Source organism: Cavia porcellus, unplaced genomic scaffold (genome assembly GCF_034190915.1).
Source record: "Cavia porcellus strain 051 isolate PalLab524CR breed Dunkin Hartley unplaced genomic scaffold, mCavPor4.1 scaffold_1, whole genome shotgun sequence".
Taxonomy (NCBI): domain Eukaryota; kingdom Metazoa; phylum Chordata; class Mammalia; order Rodentia; family Caviidae; genus Cavia; species Cavia porcellus.
Window position 1 is genome coordinate 48,342,278 of NW_026947484.1, and position 10,643 is coordinate 48,352,920.

The following is a 10,643-nucleotide window of genomic DNA, read 5'->3' on the forward strand; positions in this document are numbered from 1 at the left end:
TGGTGAGAGTGACAGAAATTTCCTGGAAATTTGAGAATGAATTTCCCATATAGAGATGTAAAATCTTTCTTCTGGAACCTTGAAATAAATTACCCTGATGGTAAGTACTCAATAAGTGGTTATCAATGAGTACCAGTAGTATTGTTTTACTGGAGATTGTTATTAGATCTGTATATATTAGAAATAGAGAGTAACCTCATAGAGTCCTAGTAATGCTCACTACAGTGAAGGGGTAGCAGTTAAAAATAGTGGCAGGTCACATGTAGGATGACCATCTACTCCAGATGATTAAGATAATCTCAGTTCGACCTGATTTTACTAGCTTAATTGTAAATGAACCTTCTTTCATCCTTATAATTATTCCAATTCAGACAATAAGTAATATGGAGACCTTGTCAAAGAAAAATTAAGAAATCTCTACTTAGAGATTTCCCTCAATGAACAGCCATGCCAAAATAACCCCATGAAGAAATTCAAGGGCAAACAAAACAGGGAGCTTTCCAGGATACAAAGTCAGAAACAGATGTTCTCTCCAGGGTTCAACCTCTCCCTGACACTGGAGGCGTTAGAATCTAGAAGGTAAATGTAGCTCCACCACTAGAGTCCAGGAGAAGGTAAATATAAGTCCACCTATAATTCACTCAGAAGACAAAGTTAGCTATCAAAAGTTGGCCTCTGGCACAGTAGTTGTCACTAAATAGTGACAAGAAACCACACATCCTAAATCTTTCTTGTTGATTCTTTCTTGTCTTCTGGCTACCAAATCACTGAACTGATGAGCTAACATAAATACATTAACCAGAACTTTGGCTCTATCCTAGAAAGTAATGAGGAAATCCATAGCAAATTTAAATTTTGGATAGTTTCTTATCCTTGGTTTATTAACCCTAAAGCAATAGCAATAGCATAAAATGAGATGTTATGAGGAGCTAGCTTTTAGAAATAAGTACAAATAACCCATAAACTTTAAATAGTATCCATATAATGTTCTCAAAAAAGTAAAAAATAAATAATATTTGTGAAACAAGAGACAAGGTGAGAAGACAGTCAACTAAAATGATAATGAAGTTGGTTAAAAGACATGTAAAAATATTTCTAACATAATATTCTATTTCTGCATATGAAATAGAAGATTTTAAACAAGGAGAACTAAATTTAGTGTTAGCTTTAAAATTAGAATGAGAAGAATAAATGTTAGAATTCACCCAATCAAAACAAAATCAATGCTATAGAAGGCAGAACTATGAAGTTTTCTATGAATGGATGCAAAGAAGAAGGAGATGAAATTGACAAGAGTGAAGAATATGAGCAACAAAATTGGAAAGGGGACTTAACCAGTATATGAGAAGACAAGTGGAACAGAATGAATACGCAAAGATGTGCAAAAAGAAAATCTTACTGAAATGAGAAAAGGCGAATTATATGCTTTAAATACCATGTCATGAATCAGGTAAATTCAACAAAGAAAATTACTTAGACTTCAGTGAAAATTATGCTTTAAAGAAATAATAAAGAATCCTAAAACCATTAAGGCAGAAATAAAGATTAGACTTTTCCCTTGACATTTAATGCTGGCAGACTATAGTGTGGCAGCATTTGAAGAGAGGTTCTGATACAATATTTTATCTTTAGAAACATAAAGAGATTTTCAGACATGTACAAATTTATTATTATAGTAATTGACAGTTGCTTTAAATCTATACTCAAAAAATAATTTTTGAAAAGGATGAGGAAACATAGATAATAATGATGAAGATGACTTCTGGTAACAGGGAAATAATTTAAATCAATATTTATGATAATACAAATTTGATACTACATATACTAAAAGCAAGACTTAAAAATAATTCATGTGATCAAATGGTCACAATGATCAATTCAATAAAACTAAACCCTAAAGTTTAAAGCAAACAAAAGTAGATATTTTCTTTAAACAGAAAGACTTGGGTGTGATGTTTGATATGGTCCTGTTAAATTCAAGAACAATTGAAATGGTATATAAAAAGGTAACAGAAGTATGAACAGATACAATTATAACAATAATTGCTAAGCCATCATCTAAAAATAACAGCAGCGTTAAAGGCAAACACAGCTACTGCAAACTTAAGTATAACATTCCAAAATATTTATATAAGATGAAATAAAGATCAAATCAAAACATTTTAAAGGCAAATTAGATCACTTTGTGCTAATAAGAGTTTGTTTCCTAATGAAGAATATGTCAATTTTAATGTGTTAAATCATTCATAAGAAATATAAATAACAGAAACATATTCATAGTTGGCAACTAAGTCTTTTTTTTTTTTTTGTCTTTTTCGTTTTTATCGGTACCAGGGATCGAACTCACGACTGCCTGCTTTCAAGGCAGGCGCTTATGCCGCTGAGCTAAATCCCCAGCCCCAAGGCAACTAAGTCTTGATGGATCAAGTAAGCAAAAATAAATAAGACGGTAAGTAATATGAACTATATAATTTGAAACATTTGTATCATAAATATTTACCAAGATAGTTGTTCTTATAACAGAAAACATGCTTCCTTTTCAAGTACTCAGATAGCATTCAAAAAAATTAATCTTACAGGCTGTGAAGAAAAACTTAGTTCCCATAAGTTGGACATTATACTCTGTATTCTGTAATCACAGTGAAGTAAAATGAAAATCTATTAATACTGCATAAACACATAAACAGACAACTCCTCTTTTTTTAACCATAAAATTCTATTCCAAGTCAAACCTCATCGCAGAGATCTCAGATGCAAAAGAACACAAGGAAGATGTAGTGGGTAACAGGAGGATGTGCTCCAGGAAGCTGAGAGTTAATAATAAGAAAAACGACAGCTTGAAACCCAAGACTAATAGTGATCGGCAGTGGCTGCTAAGCAGGCCTGGAGAGCAATCATTCTAAATTAGAACATTTGGCTTCAAATAAACAGGAAATTATAAACCCCAAATATTTTGATTCAGCCTTGTTTAAAATTACCAGTAAAACTGTATGTCATGAAGCAAAACGGTTTTTAAACTAGAGCTATGTATAAAGGCAAGAAAAAAAAAAAAAGGAAAAAAGAAAGAAAGCACATTGTTGACATGACCCTTTGTTTTAAAGATGAAGGACAGGGTTGAAAATGTTCCCCACAAAAAGAGAAAGCCTTGGCCAAGAATGTGAGGTTTTTGTACAATTTAATTTTTATGCTTATTTTGTATCTTGTCATCAAGAAATTTAATTTTTATCCAGTCTGTTTACCAAGAGGGGAAAAAGTGTTTGCAATGATTTTTAAATAACCACCTCCCATGAACAGTGACCCATGCACGTCCTTAGGACTCAATGTGTGTTATAGGAAACTGCACTTTTGAGAGTGCTTTGCCCTTAATATTGAACTTGCTTACTGAACTTATGTTAATTAATCCACCAGTTATGTCCTCATGAATCTTGCTATAATTAATCTAGCCAGTAAACAAACTATAGAGTCTCTTACAAATTTGAAAACATAGTTTTGGATTTTATCATAAGCCATTTCATGAATACAATAGGTTTTTATCACAGATTTATTTTTACAGTACAAAGCACAATACTTCACAGCTCCAAGAAAGTTTATTGTCAAGAAGGAAGTGATTCCAAAGATGGAGCAAATGAAGATCAGACAACATTAGTGCAAAATGAAGAAAGCATGTAATCTTCCTGAAAGAAAAAAGAACAGTAAGTATAAATTAAAGGTACAAATATATAAGAAAGCCATGGTCCATTTATGAAGCAAACTAAAATACAAAGCAGTTGTGAACATAAGGAATAGTCAAACATTGGATTTTAATATTTGCCATTTTGTATAGTAGATATAACTTTGGATTCAGCAAAAAAGAAATGAAATGCTAGCACATACTTGGCTCTATGATACAAAATATTTACAACATAAATGTGAAGATCAAATTATAGAATAAGTGCAGTTACAGATAACATTTTGAGAATGTAAATTGAAAGGTAGAACTGACAAGGTATAGAAAATAGGAAAAAAAAAAACAAACAACTTTGGGCTATTACTATACTCCAGTGGTGTGGCCAAGATGTACAGGGTTTAAAGGTACAATGCAAACTGACAGAGTAATAAAAGGCACTACTACAAATTAAGATATGAAAGCCCTCATCCCAATATTTAGGTCTTCATACATACAACCCATGCCCCTTCGGGAAGCCCTGCTGGTTGAAAACTCCATTCACACCCTCAAAAATCTGTCATCTTTTCTGACTGTAAGATAGATCTGAATGGACAAACAAAGATCGATCACAAGGAATGTGGGTAAAATCTGCAACATCAAAGAGAAAATCTAAGAGGAAGAAATATAGATACGATCTCTGGAGAAATGCAGGTAAATTGGGGGGAAAATATAATGTTTAAAAACTTGGAGACAAGGAAATGTTCTATCCTCAAAATAGGAGTCATAAACTAACAAAAATAAAAACTTTTAGAAATAGAAGTAAGTGAAAGCTAAAATAAAATAATGAAATAATTTATCCTTAAAATGAGTCAAAAATAACAAAAAAGTTAAAAAATATAAAAAAAGGAATGCTAAAATAATGTAATTTAAATGTTTAAAAATTGAACGAATCTCCAGAGAAGTCAAGTTAAAAAGGCAGAAAATGAGAGAAAGGGCATAAGGTACACAGAAGTTCATTCAATCCAGATACATGGAAAAAATCAATCTAGAAAAGAATGAGGAACTCAAAGAAGGAAATTATAAAATCAATAATGTAAATAAAGCTCCTCAGAGTTGAGGAGTACCGATCATCAAAGTAAGATGATCATGCCAAGAACTGTGTAAAATGAAATGAAATGAAAAAGCTCTTCGTGTTGGCCAAATATGACAACAGTGAGAAGCGGGGAGGTAGAAAGGAGAAGAATATACCACGGCAGGGTGAAGATAAAAACATCATCATCTTTCAAGTCAACACCCATTGTCAATAATACATGGGGCAAAAAACACAGGTTGAGGTAAAAGTAACGATTTAAAAATTGAGGTATAAGTCTGTGATCAAGAGAGGAAGGGCAAATGAAGAGGAAGTCCAAAGAGCTGGACACCCATGCAGTTTTGCAAGGTCGACAGGTCCTGGCTCATGTTGACAAATCAAAATTAAGCCTGGTAGCAAATTCTATCCAGACTATTTGAATAACTCCTACGACACCATCACACGGTAGCTTGTTAAAATATGTTAAAAATATGAGCAGACATTTCATCAAATAAAATATGCAGATGCAAAAGAAGGACCTAAAAAGATATTTGATATCTTTTGTCATTAAGGAAATATAAAGTAAAACCCAATCTACCCAGTAAATTGTATGTCTACCATAACAAATGTGAGCAACAACACGGAACACAGATGCTATTATATTTTCTAATGGAATATCACACAATATAGGCACTTTGGAAAACTTTTGTTGATTGCTTTTAAACTTTACTGTATGACCTAGGAATGCTAATACCTAATTATGCAGCAACAAGAAGTTAAAATATTGTTCCACAAAAGGATTTACATAGAATGTTCATAGCAGGTTTACTCTTAAGAACCAAAAAAAAAAAAATGGAAATAACATAGATGTCCACTCATTGAATACATAAACATATAGGATATATTTATATAACAAAATACTTACCAGTTGGTAATGAAAATAAATGAACCACTAATACATACCATAACATTGGTTTTAACGATTTGAGAGAAAAATTTAACTTTTATCAGATTTAAATTACATGTTAATGTGATAAACACATTGTGTGTTTTACTTCAGGGATTAAAAAACAAAACAAAAACAAAAACGTTGTCCCAAACCCCATATTATAAAATGTCTTTTATGAGGGCAAAAACAACCTAGATGAAATACTCTTCCTGGGCTTCCTGAGGGAAGGTTGGAATAACGTAGAGATGTTCAATTATAATCCAATCCTGAACATCTTTTGGAAAATAGATAGGAAAGAATAGTCGAGAAATGCCCAGGTAATGATCTTGTCTCATGGAAAAAGGATGCCATGTATTTTAAACATTATTCTGACCTCTGATTATTTGGTATCATGGCCCTGTTGTATAGATTTTCAGCTGTTTATTGCAAACCTCGACTAAGTGAGCTTGGTTTACAGTTGATTCTAGGGAAGAAAACTGACTTTATCCTGACCAGGAGTCCTTCAACTTCACTCCCACTGCAACATGAGGTGCAGATTAACTGCACCTCCCTCTTGGCCTTGATTTTTAAGGGTTTGGTTTGTGAACTAGATGTCTGCAGGAGGTCTACCTCTGTATTCTGGAGTATCAAGAAACCCTTGTTTGAACAAAAACCTAGAACGTGCAACTATGTTTGTCAATATGTCTCACATCTCTCCCCAAAAATGGGAGCTTTGGAGCTTATGAATCAACCCGTACAGCTTGCTGATGATCACTTAGCAGACTGTGTGGGAAATTGAGTTTGCTCCAAATTTATGAACTGATGGAGCTATTGCTCGTAATGATTAACAATGAGTCATAGAAGAAATCAAGGGTCATTCTCAGGCACATGCGCCTTGTGTCAGGTGTAGAGAGAGTGAGAACAGTTATAGAAGAGGGAAAGGGCTCGTGACATCTGTTAGCTAATTTTCATTTTTAAAATGAAGACCCAGACTGGAAAAACTGGAAGGTGAACTTAGCACCTAAAACATCTCCAAAATGGGTGCTTTGTGAATAGGGGGTCACAATCCCCAAATGATTATTATTAATATAAGAGAGCAATAACTTAGAGGAAGCTGTGACAATATCACAATATGTTTACTTAATCTGGAGACTCAGGGTAGAATATAAACCCAGGGAACCTAGGGGTGGCTACACACATTTCTCTGATAATTGATGTTTTTACCTGAAAAACACATCATATATGCATTCCAAGGCCCAGATGTGAAACACTTAGCAAAGTATATAAAAAGTAACTGAGCCAATGTAATAGCAGATGGTTAAACAGAAAGGAGACACAGAACCCCCTGCTAAAAGTGACTTTTGTAATGCAGTGTCAACTGTATTTTTAAAAAGTTAACAATGCAGATAATATTTACTTAAAGATTGTTCAACAAATGTTTGTCCAACAAATATTTGAGCATCTGTAATGTGTGGCAACCACGTTAAGAAACTGAAAAGCACTAATCTCATTTCAACATTCCAAGAATCTGATGAAAGAGGAAATTGTCATTATTTACCGTATTTTGTACAAAGGAAGCCAAACAGAGGGTAATAATCCATCCAAGTTCACATAGCCAATTAGCGGTAGAATTAGAATTACAGCCAAGGGTTCTGATACCAAGACCACAAGCATTGGTTGCTAAATTAATCAAATATTCTCAGATAAAACCCAGCCTCTGCAATGAATTTTAAAGTCTCTAAACATAGTACAAAGATTAATTTTTAAATTTTATTTTTAAACAAAAAATAAATTGGGTTTATAAATTTCCTTTTGTAAACCTTCACAGTTCATTCTGGTTGTAATATAAACAGAAGGACCAATGTGTATTTTTCATTCTTTTTACAAAGAAATTATACTTAAGAAACAACAACCAGCCAATAATTATTAATTACTAGTTCTGCATTTCTGTGCCTATAAAGCACTAGTTTAGCCTTCAAATAGACAATATATATGTATTTATAATTTATAATCTAAAATAAGACCAGTGTATATGAAGGGCTTTGAAATTATGTTGAGAAAAACTGTCTATGATTCTGCCTAAGCAGTTTGTAAAGAGGAGTGATTAACAGCAGTCTTTATTATAGGATGGTGTTTCTCAAAGTGGGTCCCAAGGAAACTGGGGATTCCCAAAATCCTGCAGGAAGTCCCCAAGATCACCATTATTTCATGATCATGTTTTACCCTGTCCTCTCCTGAGTGCACAGATGCATTTTCCCACCATGTGCAGCTCCAGCAAGGGGTGATCCTTGGGTAAAACCACCGCTGCAAGGCCTGGAGCTGGAGGCTGGGCTCTCAGAGTCTATGATCATGGTCTCTGCATAACTCCTCAGGCAGCACTGTCCAACAGAAATAGCACCCACTGGGGTGCTCTCCCATGGAGTATGCTAGACAACTTGTTGGTCTGGGCCCCCATCCTTGCTCTTCAGATTCTGCAGGTCCAGAGTCAGTGCTGAGAATCACAGGGCTTAGAGCTGCCGACCCGCCGAATTCTCATCCCTGTCCAAATGACTGGGTTTAAGGGGGCACAGCCCAGTGTGACCTGCTCTAACCTTTTCAGCTTCCCGTGGCTTGTCTTGACACATTACCCTTCAAAAGCTCCCCACCTGGGCACAGCTGCTCTCAGATACATACTTGTGGAAAAGCTTTTGAAATATTTGGCATTTAAATTCCTTCCCAAAGCTCACACATGGGAAGGGGTAGTTGACATTGGACCATTTAAGGCTTGAGGTGATTCATGCAACTGCAGTTAGGCAGGTGAAAGCCTTGGAACCCAAGCGCACAGCAGGAGCTGCCTTCAAACCCGCTTCAGTCAGTAAAAAAGCTGAGTGTTTAAACAAAAATATATCTGTAATGGCTGAGAATATGCTGTGTGCCATATTCCAGAGCGTGCACGGCTCCCTGCGGAACTCTTTGAGGGGGCCGGAGAAGTCTTTGAGGGCCTGCTTTCCTAACAGAGCACTTGCCAGAATCCTGACGGAATTAGGAAGTCCCCCTCCAGCAGCCCTGCAGACGAGCCAGGCAGAGGGTTCATCCGAAAACCTAAGCAAATAAAAGTCAAGTGAGCAAAGTAGAACATTACATTTTGAGAACTGGCAAGTAGTAACATTCTGCAACCTGGAAGATATTTAACTAAGAGCAGAAATTCCACCACAAAACTGCAACACTGACAACTAAGTCCCTCAAAGATGGAGACTTTAGACCTGGAATAAAAGGTCTAACAAATTCTGGTTATTTAACTCAGGTTAGTAAGCCCTAAAATGATACAGGCCAAAATCTGGGAGAGAGAGACAGAGAGAGACAGAGAGAGAGAGAGACTACAGACAAGAGTGAGAGAATTTTATAGGGGGTATTTAACACCCCTTTAAATGAACTATAGTGACAGCATTTTCCTTATCTCTCCTTAGGTATTTAGCATTTCCATTGAGAGATCTTGCTTCCCTAAACTCCAGGCTTTCGTGAAGCTTTTAGCGTTGATGTGGTGACATTTTACGTGCTCTCTCTTATTTATCTTCTCTCAGATCTGGAATTCTCAATTGTTTCTAAACTAAGAACTTCACAAGGATTCCAAAGCCACTCAAGCCCTGTCCATTAAATTCACCCAAGTTTGTTCAACAGGAGACTGCAGGGTGCCGGCTATGTGTATACCATACCATGTGAGAGGTCCCGGGAGGGCAGGAAGCTGCATCTGACGGGGATTCTGTCCCAGGAGGATCTTAATGATGGTCTGGTTGAAGAAATAAACTCGTTATATTTATTCTGATGAAATAGAGGGGATGCTTGTTTCAAAAGAGCTAAATATAGATTTCCCGGGGGTGGGGTGTGAAGATGTCTAAACCAAGCTTTGAGGAATAGGTAGAATTTGAACATAGATATGAGAAGGCTACAAACCATTTGCCTGTGAGACACAATGAGTGTGCAAAGAAACACACCAAGTACTGCAGAGCCAGCCTGGGAGTCAGACACTCTATTCCTACAACAATCCTTCAACATGAGTGTTGGAACTTTTAAAATTTCAGTAAATATTTTTCAGAGAAATTTTTCTTCTTCCTCTCCCTGGATATTTAATTTCCTATTGTGAATCCCACTGCTTTGGAGGGCACAGCACCTTCACCCTTGTGCCTTTTGGGGTGAATTGTTGAAAAGAACCACCCTGAGAGATGTATCGTTGGTATATGAATAATGCTGGTGACGTCAGGACCTCAAGGAATCTGCCTCTGTTTAAGCAGTTTTGGAGAATTACAGAAACCATTCCAATGTAAATGTCATAACTTCAGGTTTCTCCCTGCTATCTGTTTACAATGGAATACTTTGAACTTCTCCACCAGAGAAGGGGAAAGAGAACACCTGAATTTTAAAAAAGAGAGGGACAGATCTTAAAAGGGGGGGAAGGCAGAGAAAATGAAACAGAATGAAGGGAGGAAGCTGTTGGAAATGAGGCAAGCATGAAAGGAGCCGGGGAAAGATGGAGAAGGGGAGATAGGGTTGGATGACAAGAGCCCTCATTCAAACAATGAAAACCTTCCACTGGTCTCTGGTGTTCAAAGTGCCAAAGAGGTTTCTAGGGAGATTTCTCCCTATGGCGGCACCCGTTATGGGGACTCTGAACCATCTGTCTAGGCCAGCCTTTGGCATTCCTGTCCTTGTGGGACAGAGGGAAGACAGACAGAATGCATGGGCTGGAGGAGGCCAAGCGTGCGAGAGGTGCCTGCAAGCATTGGAGGAAGCAGCCCGGCCGGCCTGAAGAGCCAGACACCTGTGTAAACTGCAGGAAGCTGTGAGGAGCCCAGCTGAGCTGATGGAGACGCCACATGCACACGGCTGGAGGAGTCAAAGTCACACGGGCACACACACACACACACACACACACACACACAATCAATCAAGGAAATGAATGGAGACAGACTGACCCAGACAAGGGCAGAGAAACACTGAGAAGGGAGAAGAAACTTTATGACACG